At 46.3% G+C, this 12,693-nt stretch overlaps 1 protein-coding gene across 1 annotated transcript in view; it reads right to left on the reverse strand.

Moving 5' to 3' along the window:
* Positions 1–383, reverse strand: part of CAB39 (calcium binding protein 39) — a 75,100-nt gene extending 74,717 nt beyond the window's left edge. The window contains exon 1 of the mRNA XM_039855769.1: positions 252–383. The gene's annotated coding sequence lies outside the window, so the exon portion shown is untranslated. The remainder of the gene's footprint in view (positions 1–251) is intronic.
* Between the last annotated feature and the right edge of the window lie 12,310 nt (positions 384–12,693).

Genomic DNA, 12,693 nt, shown 5'->3' on the forward strand with positions numbered 1-12,693 from the left:
GAGCTCCGGACAAGGGCCGGAGACGCCCCCAGGCCGCCGGCCCTGCGGCGGAACCGCGGACGGACGGCAGCAGAGCCCGGGGCTCCCAGACCGTGGCCGCAGGCTCCGGGCGCCGCGAGGGGCCCGCGCCGGGCCGGGCCGCCGCGGCCACCCAGGAAAATGGAGGCAGCCCCGGGGCCGGGCCGGGCCGGGCAGGCGGAAGCCGGACCGGCGTCCGCGCCGCGAGCGGGGCAGGGCCGGGGGTCACTCACGGGGCTGGGCCGGGCCGGGCGGCACCCTCTCCGCCTCCGCGTCGTCGCCGTCCCCGTCCTCGGCCGCCGCCGCCTCGGGCTGCTCGCTCGGTCCCCGCGGCGCGGCTCCGGCGCTCGGCCCCTCCGTTGTCTTCCGCCCGCTTCTGCTCCCGGCGACGGGCTCCCGCGGCGGCGGCGGCTGCGCGGGCGGACGTCGGCCCCGGGGCTCCCGCGGCGGCCGCCGCACTGCTGCACTCGATCGCTCGGGCTGCGGCCGCGGCTGCTGCTGCGGGGCCCAGCGCCGCCTTCCCCTTCGCGCTCGCCCGGCTCCCCGAGGCTCGGTGTCCCCCAGGCCGCGCCGCGCGCCGCTCCCCGCTCCCGGCCCGAGCCCGGCTTTGACGTGCGCACTGCGCAGCCGCCGAGGGCGCGACGCCGGGCGGCGCCGCAACGCCCCCTTCGGCCTCGGGCGCCCCCGGGCGGCCGGGCGGACTCAGGGCGCCGGAGTGCGCGCCGGGCACGCAAAGGGAGGGGGCGCGGAGAAAAAGCAGAAGCACAGCCCCCGAGTTCCTCTGCTTTCATCTGCCGCTTAAATGTTGGTGCCCAGCCGCTGCTCATCTGCCTAAGCACGCTGCCGGGAGGGATCTCACGCCCACTTTCTACGGCCGCTTCCTCAACTCAGCAAAGCTTTATTTTTGCCCAAGACCAAGAGCCAACTTTGCGTGGACGGCATCCGTCACACTTGCGAAGGAAGGATAACTCTCGTTTTCGTATCCTCTGAGAGAAGGCGTAGAAAGTAATGGAGTGATCCAGATTGATAGGATTCAACAGCAGCTTTAAACCCCTGTTCCACCATTTAGTCTCCTAGGGCTATTTTAGGTCCCCATGCCTGGGTTCCTGCACACACACACAGCACACACGAAGGTATAATACAGGACCGTAGGCTTAGGAGGGTGGACGAGAAAATGCATTGCAAAGCCCAGATGCCAGAATCTGGTACACAAAAAATGCCGTACATGGATCTTTTCGTTTCGTTTGCTTTGGTCGTTTTTAATTTGTAATTGAACAGGTATTTCTGAGCAACTACTGTGTGCTACTCCAGGTGGTGGGGCAGTGAACAGAACAGTCCCTGTTCCTGAGACAAACAATAAACAAATAAACCAGCACATATATGACATAGGATGGTTTTCTGTGCTATGGAGGAAGATAATACAGGCCAAGGAGGGGAGAGAGCCGCGGGCATTACGGTTTACAGCTCTCCTACGGGGAGCAGCGACAAGAGGAGCGTGCGTGCACTAAGGGCAAGGGATGGCAGAGGGACGGGAGGGCCCAAGGCCCCGGGGTGGGAGCGCTGGAGCCCAGCAGGGCGAAATCCCTGAGGGAAGGGAGAGGGCGGAAACCAGCAGAGAGTGGGACCACGTAGACTAAAATGAGGACTTTGGTTTCTACTCTGAATGAGATGAGAAACTATTTGGAGGGTTTTGATCAGAGAAAAGGATGTGGGCTGACATTTCAAAAGGATGACTCTGGTTGTGGTGCAAAGATCATTCTGAAGGGACCGAGGGTTTTAGCCATCAGACCTGGTAGAAAGTTTTCGAAACCATCCAGTCAGCTGAAGACAGGCTGGGTCTAGGGTGATAGCAGCCGAGGAGCAATGAAGGAGTTGGGTTCTAGACACATTTCAAAGGTAGAGCTGACAAGATTTTGCGGATTTCTAAGGTTTTTTTTTTTCTGTTTGTTTGTTTTTGTTTTTTCTCGAGCAACTGGAAAATACAATTTTTCAAAATGGAGAAGACTTAAACAGAAGCAGATGTGAAGGGAGGAACTTGGAAATATATTTAGGGGACATGTTAACTTTGAAATGCCTGTTAGACACCCGAGCAGGAAGCTAGATGTAGAAGTCTGGGGTTTGGAGGAGAGGTCCCAGCTGGAGATAAAATTTTGGGAGTCTTCAGAGTAAGTAAAATCTCAAGACTCAATGAGATCATTTAGGGAGCGAGTGTTAGTAAAGGGCAAAACCAAGGGTGAGCCCGAGGCCACCAACACTGGGAGGTCAGGGAGATGACAAGGGACCAGCAAAGAATCCCAAGGAGGGGAGCTAGGTGGCAGGAGACCCAGGAGAGCTTCACGTGCTGGAAGACCAAGGGATGGAGGGTGGATTGATGCCACTAATATTGGCTAATAGTTCGAATAAGGCTGGTTTTGTGATTGGTCATTGATGTCGGCACCATAGAGATAACTAGTGGCCTTGGTAAGAGCTGTTTCAGCAGGGGTGGGTGGGAAAGACTGCTTAGAGCGTGGTCTCTAGAAAGAATAAGACCTAGAAAGCTCTCTGGAAAGGATGGGGCTCTAGAAAGAAAGACCGTGAATGTAGATAACTTTTTCATGCAATTTTCTTCTAAAGGGAGGAAGGAGTTGGGGTGGTAGCTGGAAGATATTGTGGAGTCAAATGGATTTTTTTGGTTTCATTTCTTTTGTTTTTGTTTTTAGGACAGAAGCAATTATAGCTGACTGTAGGTGCCGATGGGACGGATTCTGAGGAAAAATTTGATGGGGGGAGAGGCATTTTCTGGAGAGTCCTATTTGAATGAGCAAGCAGAGTAGGTTGAGTTGGAGGGTCTGGCCTTTGTACCAGCAAGGTGGCCTTCGGGGACAGAGGGCAGGCGGAGTATGGGCACAGAGGCAGGGAGCTGGGTGGATGGTGCTGGAACATGTGACTGTTCCCTTCGAAGGGCTTCTGTTTTCTCAGGGGAGCAGGGAGCAAGGTCATCAGCTCAGTGTGGAGGGGGAGGAGCTGCTGGGAGTTTGAGGGAAGAGGAGAAGGTGTAAAGAAGGACCAGTCAGCAGGGTTATTCTGCGTTTTCCACCAGTGACATTTCGCCGGGAAAGTGCAGGCACAGGAAGGTGGTGAGTCGGCTTCAACCAGGGCTATTTTTGTTAGGTAACTCCATGGAGAGAGAAAGGGCAGAGAAAGGAGAGGGTGCCTACAAGGAAGTAATAATAGTAATGGCCAACTGTTGGATCCAAGCCAGATAGGAGGCAGTGAGGAAATGGGGGTGAAGGTAGGAGGAGAGAGACCCTGTAAAAGTGACAAGACCCCGTGGGATGATGAGAGTGAGGGGGTGAGCTGGAATGAAGGAGGCTTACACTGAGATCAGGGAAGGAGCAGTTTTCAGTAAATGACAAGGCCTAGGGCTGCTTCTCAAACTGTAATGTCCATGTGCATTATCAGGAGACCTTGGTGAAATGCAGATAGTGAGTCTATTGGTCTGGGGGGCAGGGCATGATTCTGCATTTCTAACAAGTTGGAGATGGGAGGGATTCTTTTTATTCTCGTTATAGTCTTAATACCAAAACCTCAATAAATGCAATCCACAAAACCAAAAGAAAACTAGACAAATCTTGCCAATGAATATATAGGGAAAAAAACAAAATAAAAAGTTGGAATGTAAATAAATAGCAGCATTTTAAAGGTAAAGTTTATTCCAACCACAGTTTACCTCGAGCATATTAGAAGCTGCTGGAAGAGCTGTCGCTGTCCAGAAGCTTTCTAGGCCCAGAGAGAAATCAGCTGACGAGAAGTCCTGAGCATCAAACTGGCTCCCAGAGAAGTGAAAACTCTAGTATCCGTGGAAGGGAGGTGCCGGGCCCTCTTGAATGAGCGGACTGCAAGTTTTATCTAGTTTTGAAACTTTGTTCAATAAGGACTTTACCTCCACAGTTGTTTTTTTCTTTTTAATTTTTAAAATGAGAGAGGTTTTTTTTTTTCATCGTAGTCCCAAAGGGAGGCCTTTAGTGTGCTGACATCCCACACAAACAAGGCAAGACCCAATTTCCCACAGAGTAAAAGAATGCATGGGGGTGGATAATCCCACAGGCGAGGCTTTGATTCCTTTGCCGTAAGGGTCAGAAGGGGATCCCAGATTAATCTCTTAACTGGGATAAGCCCACTGCAACTGAGGATTATAGCAGCGAAACAGCAGAAATTTCCGGAGCAGGAAAAAATTCTGAAACCAAAGAGGAAGGAGCCCTGTCATTTGACCCCTTGAATTTACATTGGGGAGACAGACACCTTCTCCAACTTTCCACCGGGCTGTCTGGAAAACTCATTCTGTTACTATGTGTCTTTACGGGCACAACCCCTTTCTGGGACATTCCTCCACTTGCATCCTGAAACCCCCTCCACAGAGGCACCTCACTCTCCCATGCTGAGCCCACAGGTCTCGGGTCACAGAGCCGGTGTTGGTTCTGGGGAACTCTTCCTTCCCTGCCATTTCCCTTCCTCTCTCCTCTGAAGCTGGGTCATGGGATGAAGGCACCTCCCTGCCTTAATCACACCACCTGTGAAAGGACTTGGGCGCCTGACTCACCATTTCCCTCCCCACCCCAGCCGGGGCCTGACGTCTCCTGGGCAACGCAAGTGCCACTCATCCAGTATGTTGGGTCACAGTTCCCTGATATTCTCTGCCCCCGTGACCTTCACTTCCACTCTACTTCAACAACCACTTGGTCAGCCCCACCCTGGTCTCAGTAGCCACCACTCTACCTTTGAAGCTTGAACTCTGTAACTTTCTTATTTAACTGCCTCTCCCACCCACCCACCTTTCCCACAGCCTTATACCCACCAAACCTGCTCGAAAGCTCATTGAAACTTTGTTTATTCAACAAATACTTACTGAGAGCACATAATTACTGGCGGGAGCAGTGGGAATGAGACATTGAACGATATCTGGCCCCTGCTCTCAATGAACTTGTAGTCCAGGAGAGAGACACAAGTCAACAGGCAATTACAGAAGGGTGAGACGTGAAATGTGAATAAGATTTAGCCAGCTGAAGATGGGGGTAAATGTTCAAGGGAAATTATGCAAATAGCACCCAAAGCTGGAAAGCATGGTGAATTTGGGAACGTGCATGAGTAGTTCAGTCTATAGAGCTTAGAGCTTGAGCTTGAGGAGGGAATGTTTTTTAATTGCTATTTCTTCTTTCCCCCTAGCTTTATTGAGATATGACTGACATATAACATATATAAGTTTAAGGTGTACAGTGTGACGATCAGATGCAAATTTATATTGCAAAATGATCACAGTGAGGTTAGTTAACATTTTCATCTTCTCACATAATTACGATTTTCTCTGTGTGTGTGCGTGGTGATAACATTTAAGATCTACTCTCCTAATAACTTTTAAGTATATAATATGGTATTGTTAATTATAGTCACCATGCTGTACATGAGATCTCCAGACTTATTTATCTTATAGCTGGGAGTTTGTGCCTTTTGACTAGACATTTCCCCCACTTGCGGCCCCTGGCAACCACCAATCTAGTCTCCATTTCTATAAGTTCAGCTCTTAGATTCTGCATATAAGTGATAACATACAATATTTATCTTTCTCTGCCCAACTTAACAGAATGCCTTCGAAGTCCATCCATGTTGTCACAAATGGCAGGCCTGGGGAATAGAGTTGGCACCAGCCACAGCTGGAGAGATAAGCAAAGGTCCAACAGTGAGAAGCCCTGTCATCCATGTTAAAGAGACTGAGTTTTAACATGAAGGCAGTGGAGTAGGTTGGGCGAAGTGGGCATTGAAATGTTAAGCCATGGAGTGACGAGCTCAGATGCGTACCTTAGATTCAGAACCATTCTGATTCTGTGTGCACCGTGGATGAGAAAAAGGCCAGATCAGACCAGTAGGACGCTGTGCTCATTCTGGCAAGAGATAATGGAGCCTGAACTAAGATTGCGGCAAAGGATGTGATGAAAACATAATCAGTTAGGAAAAATAATATTTAGAAGATAGAACTTTGGTGATTTGATGGGTACAGATGGTAGGAGAGAATGAGGAATATCAGATGAATACCAGGCTTTTGACACGGGCGAGTGGTGGGGTTAGTTAGATGAACAGATACCATCTATGAGCAATTGGAAGACAGGAGGACACCAGGAGAGGGTTATGTCCCATAGGCACGTTTGAAGAGAAAGAATAGCCAACAGTTTAGTGTCACAATAGGATCAAGTTATACAAGGTGGGAACTTATTGGTTAGATGTGGCATCAGGAGGAGTTCGGTGACCTTGAAGAGAGCTGTACCAGTGGAGTGATGGGTGAAGAGGCTCTGGGATGGCAGTGAGCAGGAGATATGGAAATAGTGAGCGTACGTCACATTTTTAAAATGTGGAAAGTGGAAAGGAAGCCCTAGTCAAAGAAGGATCTAGAAGGCAGCTGGAACTTGAGCATGTTTAAATGCTGATGGGGAGGAACAATGAAAAAGTTGAAGGTAAGAGAAGGGAGCCCTCTAAGGAAGGGGACACTTCACGGGAGCACAGGAGAGGAAGAGGGGCTCCTCTTTGTAATAGCAAAGAAAGAAGAGGTTAAAAGTCCAGGGCTGAGTGAAATAGGGAAGAAGTTCCTGGGAGTTGAATTATGCAGGATGTCTTTTTTTTTTTTTTTTTTCTTTAAGAAAAGAGAGAGTTGTTTTGCCCTCAAGTAAAATGGCTGGTTGTTCCAGAATGAGAAAGAGGAAAGTATGGAACGTGACCTGAATGGATATAGAAAGTCAAAGAAGGATCTAGAAAAGGAGATTTTATTTATCATGGTCAAAACTGGTTAAGGTTTGATGGATCTACTTACACGATTTTCAGAAAGAGCTTTAGAATCAAATATACTGATGCAGAACTAGAATTTGTTTTTTGTTCCGTTAAAATGAGAACATTTTCTGCCCATCATAGGAGCTTTGTGGTAGACAATCCCCCTAAAGGTGGCCACAGCTCTATCCTGGGAACCTGTGAATATGTTACTTTACATGATAGAAGGAACTTTGCAGGTGTGATTAAGTGAAGAACTTTGAGGTGGGGGAGATTTTCCTGGACCATCTGGTGGGCTCCAAGTAATCAACAAGGGTCCTTTTAAGAGGGAGGCTGGGAGTCAGAATGAGAAAAGGGTAATATGACAACGGAAAGAGATTGGAAGACAGTTTGCTGCTGGCTTTGAAGGTGGAGGAAGGGGCCATGGCCAGGAAACAGCCTCTAGACGCTGGAAAAGGTAGGAAAAGGATTCTCTCCCAAAGCTTCCAGAAGGAATCAGCTTTGCTGACACCTTAATTTTAACTCAGTGAGACTGATTTTGGATTTATAATCTCCAACATATATTGTTGGAGATTATAATGTTGTTTAAAGCTCTTAAATTTATGGTAATTTGCTAGAGCAGCAATGGGAAGTGAATACAAGGTTGTAAAAGGTTATTCTTTACCTTCTGTGTAGTTTACCCAGATAACAAAGATTCTTCTATGATTTATGCTGACACTACGTCCTCGGTTATTTAAAAGAACAAAGTTTTCTCACTGAGGAGAGAGCTAAGATTCTCTACAATCATGTTACTGCCGATGTTTATTTTTAAAACTCTTTATTATACTCTTTAAGTAAGTAGCCAGGTATTGTTTCTCATTCTCTCCTACCCTATTCAGATGTTCAAATCTGACAGCTTTTGATATTTTGCCTTCCCCAAATTGATCCTAAATGATAACCTTTTCCAGCTAAAACTGTCTTTGAGATTTTCCGAAGGAAGAACCACAAAGGGTTTATTCTTTCATCTTGCGAAAAGAGAAATGCTAGGACATAATGAGCTTTATTTGATGATTACTATTGATGAGTTTCATGGGAAGAGTTGTTAAATCAGAAGAGACGTCGCTTAGCTTTCCCGGGGATTCAATCGATATGATAAAACGTCATTAAATTTAGATTTTAGGAACTGTGTGCCGTGAGGAAATGCCCAGAGCTTTATCAGTTTCCTCACCGACCATGATGATTCTTGGTGCTGCTGTGCCAGAGAGCAGACAACCACAATAGCAGTTGTCAGTCATAATTTCAGCTGTTTCTTAAGATGGAAACTTGGTCACAACATTTTAAATTTGAATCTGGCATCGACCAGGGTAGCAGTTTTCAGCTGGAAACTCACTCACTTAACTACGGAGTTCTGTTTGTATGCAAATGTTTAGGACCTGTTTCAACTCTGTGCAGTCTCTTTACTTGATATTCTTTATATATTCTTGTGTATTCTAACTATATATTCAGTAAATTCATGGACTAGTGTGTCAGGATTGTTATATGTTATATCTGAAGTTTTTTCTCAGTGAAGATGATGTTCCACCATTATTATATATAAGATTTAATATCCGCTCTTCTTTGAAAATAGAGTTACTCACTATGTTAATAGATATTTTGCCTAAAATGTTTTCTGAATTGACTTTATTTTGGTTTGCATGCTACATAAATAACCAAATTGATTGTCAGGTGTACTATTCTTGTTATGAATTCTCAGCAGATCTTTCATTTTTAAAAATCGTCAGTAAGAGGTTCACCACAGCCTTTTTATTTTGTCATCTACAGGTTTTTTTTTTTTGTTTTTTTTTTTAATTTTGATGATTCTCTGAAAACACTTGCAGTCAGCTACAGATGTGAATACTTGTCTTGGGCAAAGAAGGGCTGTCTCAGCATCGTGGGGAAAAGGGTCGTGTTAAGTACTTTGGGGTGCAAGCTTCTGACGGTCTTGTTTAAACAACTTTGAGACCATCCTGATAGACCAAGTCAGGATTTCTGGAATCGTAGTCAAGACGCAGATGCATTCATGAGACTAATGATGCAAAATTCAGCAGAACAAGAATTAATTACCTATGACTGAATGAACAAATGAGGGATAATGGTGGGTTTTGTTTAGAATATTGTTGATGTTGTTTTAACGTTCTGTTTTCTAAATATACAAGAAACCACATTCTCTTTTCTCTTAAGTTACCTATAACTCATAAGCCTTTGATAAGACTATGCTTTGCTAACCAGAAACAAACCACTGTAAATATCTTATTCTTCCTCCTTGATTCTTCCAAAATTCAGAAACTTTTGCGTGTATTCTTAATTTCATGGCACAGGTTCAATAAAAATCTGTCTTCCTTGTTAACAGGATATAATTGGAAACATTGGATTTGAACCCAAGGCTCGCTCTGCCTGGAACATCATATTTGAGAATGACGCTCATTTAATCAGAAATGACCTAAAAAAAAAAAAAATCAGAAATGACCTGACATATTTAAGGAACTAAGGTTGACTTTATGGAGCCGATGTTTACCAAGCCTTGCTGGGAAAACTGGCCTGGTACCTGGCTTACAAAGTCTCCAGCCTTATAGGTGAGTATAAGGTCACTTACTGGCAGGTCCATTAACTTTGGGATGTTTGGGGGATCTTGAGAAGAGAGGAATTTGCTCAACTCTATAATTACTGCAAATAAATTTGATGGCTTGGCTTCCTAACCTCAAGGTGTTTTCAAAAGTCTAAGCTGAGATCCCTTATTAAAGCTTCCAGCAAAAAACAAAACAAAAACAAAAACAAAAAAATCTTAAGAAGACCCATAGGGTAAATTGGTAAATCGCCATTTTTGCTGCATCTATGTAAATGGGCCAAATCTAATGAGATCAGCCTTATCTTGTGATCAAGAAAAATCTTTCCTTGAGATTATCTTTGTAAAAAGAGGGGTGACTAAAAAGAGAAATTTCGTATTTCAAAATAAACCACACCCAGGTTATCAGACTCTTGCCCTGTTTACTGCCTTTGAGCTTTCTCGCTCCTCTTCGAAAATCGGAAATCGCAGATAGCTGATGACTGTGCAAACTGTCTTGTCTGATAAGATTTCATTGACTTCCTTCCCCCACCCCTGGTGGAAGAACCAGTTTTGATACCTACCTTTAATTTGAATTGGATCCTGTTGCCTTGTCCAGTTGTCGATCCTTACCAAATTCTCAATTCTTCTAATTTTCTTTAATATCTGACTATAATCCTCTAATCTGACTTTTCAAATTTTTCTTCCTCCCACCTTTATTTTGAGTGGGACAGGAAAGGAATCAGTCTGAGATGCTTCTGAGCTAACACAGGGGTAAACACACCCAGTTATGTCTTTAAATAAATAAAGAAAGAATATAAAGGCAGCTGAGGTCCCAGCCTGGACAGGTGTCAAACAGAACACAGGCCAAGCCAGAGAGGGAGCAGGGAAGATGCCGCTCAGGTCTGGGGAGCTGGCAGAGTGATCAGTATGAAGACCGAGGGTGAGCCTGGAAGTCGGAAATGCCAGGAGGTAACCCTAAAATTTGGGGGGTGGGGAGGCCCCAAAGGCAAAAAGTCCAGGGGATAAGACTGGCCAAAAAATGAAAAATGAGCAAGCTATTAACCAACGCCGACCCATCTCATGCCTCCCCTTGGTGGTAGGGGTGGGGTGGGGAGAGGGGGTGCAGGGGCCACAGGGAAGGCTCCACAGTGTAGAATGGGCAGTCAGGGTGTTTGGATCACATGTGGCAGAATTCACGACCTGTGTAACTTTACAGGGACCAGAAAGTGGCCTTCCCCGTTGCCCAGAAGGTGAGGAGTCCAGGTGACATCTCCATCCTGGAATCTCTTTTATAGCCCGAGGGCTCTAGACATCATGGTAGGCTTTTCTCTGATGTGTCAGATGGCTGATTCCCCTTGTTGAAGCCAGCATGTCTGCGGTGAGATCCCACGGGCTAAAAATAACCAGGAGGGAGCCCCCGAGAATTCTCAGAACCCTCTGATAATCTCTGTGCTGTCTCCAGGCCTAGCACAGTGCCTGGGACCGAGGAGACATATCATGGTGCCAGAGAATCTGTATTACTGTGCAAAGTGTATTTTCAGTCATAGAAAGATTGACAAAGCCAGAAAACTGGTCAGAGGCAAGGTAAGGGAATAGGTCACGCTGGCTATATGACATGAAGCCAGGGGCGATATTACAGTTATTTAATAACTAGAACTGCTCAGGCACATACTAAACAGAATGGATTCTGGCTAAAAATCAGCCCTGTGTATAGCAAAGAGGTAGGACCTCTTTGGGGTCTGGCTCACTTATTATTATTTTTTAAACAAAAATAGGAAATAGAGAGATGGATTGGCACCAATTAGGCTTTGAACTATGCCTCCAGAATTGGAGTGCAAACTGAGGCTACTAGGTAGTCAGTGGATTAGAACCTAATCTTGATAAGCAATGCCTGGAAATGGGGCTTTGGTCCAGAAGATCATGTGCATTGTCCTGATGATGTCATCTATAACGCCAGCATTTAAGGGGCCAAGACCAGTGTCCAATTTTTCAGGGGCCTCAGCATCAGAGGTAGACCAAAGAGCCTTCAGAGTCTTCCCAAGTGTCGCCTTGACCTGAGAATGTCCTGCCAGAAGTCCTGACATCTGAGTCTTTCTGGGTTGACATCCTGGTGACAGTACATACCTTTGTCCTGGCTTCTCCCCACAGAACATGCTGGAGGGTCATGATGGCAGAGCAAGCCTCCCTTGTCCTCTGCACTCCAGAAGTCCCCACGGAATGGTGCAGGACCTTGTGTAGGGGCTGCTGAATGCAGCGACTGGCCAATTTCTGGTGTCCAAACATGCCGGTGGTTCTAAGAGTGCTTAGCCACAATTTTTCAGAGCGGAGTTATTCCTCAAGTTAGGATGGCCTTGGCTGGCTCCTGTTATCTGGGCTCATATGACAAGGTTTAACCTGAGTGGTTGCCTAGACTAGTTATTCAAAAACTCCTATCACTCAAAGTCAAGGGCCTGCTCTAAGTGGCCAGGGTTGTTATCCTATCTCTTAGAGTTGTTTCAAGCTGCAGTGGTCACCCTTCAAGGCCCACTGAGGCCAGTTTCCACTGAGTTCATCTCTCCAAGCCTTCGAGCCTCTTTTAATGTCATTTGTATCCTTGGGAGTTGGCTTTGAACAGAACAAGATTCTTCAAAATATGGACACCAGAGCAAAAGTCCTCTACCGACATGCTGGCCCATGTACATGGTTGAAGGCTCCAAGCTAGGCGGACATGGTGGGCTGAGTTAGGATAGGTTGGAAGAGGGCAGAATAGAACAGATCTATGGTTTCCTGGAGAGATTTTGCTCACTTTGGAGTCCAGTATATATTTCTTTTATTTTGAGGAAGTCCATTGACAAGGTAGTGATGGGAAAGTGAATTTTTGAATACCCATGGTAACCAGATTATTCCTTGTGTTATACAGATGTGTCACTGGACTGCACAAACCTGGTTGAGTCAACCTCAAGTATTTTAAATATATATTCAAGAGACGGGGCGCTGGCCCACACATGTCATAAAGACAGGGTCCAGAAAATAAGCATTGCCCAAGATACGAATAGTCCTCAGAATCCACATGGGTGGCTCAGGATTCAAGAGTATCACCAAATACCTGGATGCTTCTAAGCAAGGCTGAAAACCTTCTCTTCTGGCCCACTGGCCATACCCGAACTGTTTGTCTTTGCAAGGTCCAGCTTTATGAATAGCCTGGCTCCTCTGAGTTGGATTCATGAGTTGAAAATGATCAGAAGTAAGTAGTGGTCTCTTATTATGATGGCCCTGATTATGGCCTCCAAGACATAATCTGGGCCCCGGCTTGACACCTGAAAGTAGTCACATGGGATTTGTGT

This window comes from Pteropus medius, unplaced genomic scaffold (genome assembly GCF_902729225.1).
Source record: "Pteropus medius unplaced genomic scaffold, Ma_sr-lr_union100, whole genome shotgun sequence".
NCBI classification, from domain to species: domain Eukaryota; kingdom Metazoa; phylum Chordata; class Mammalia; order Chiroptera; family Pteropodidae; genus Pteropus; species Pteropus medius.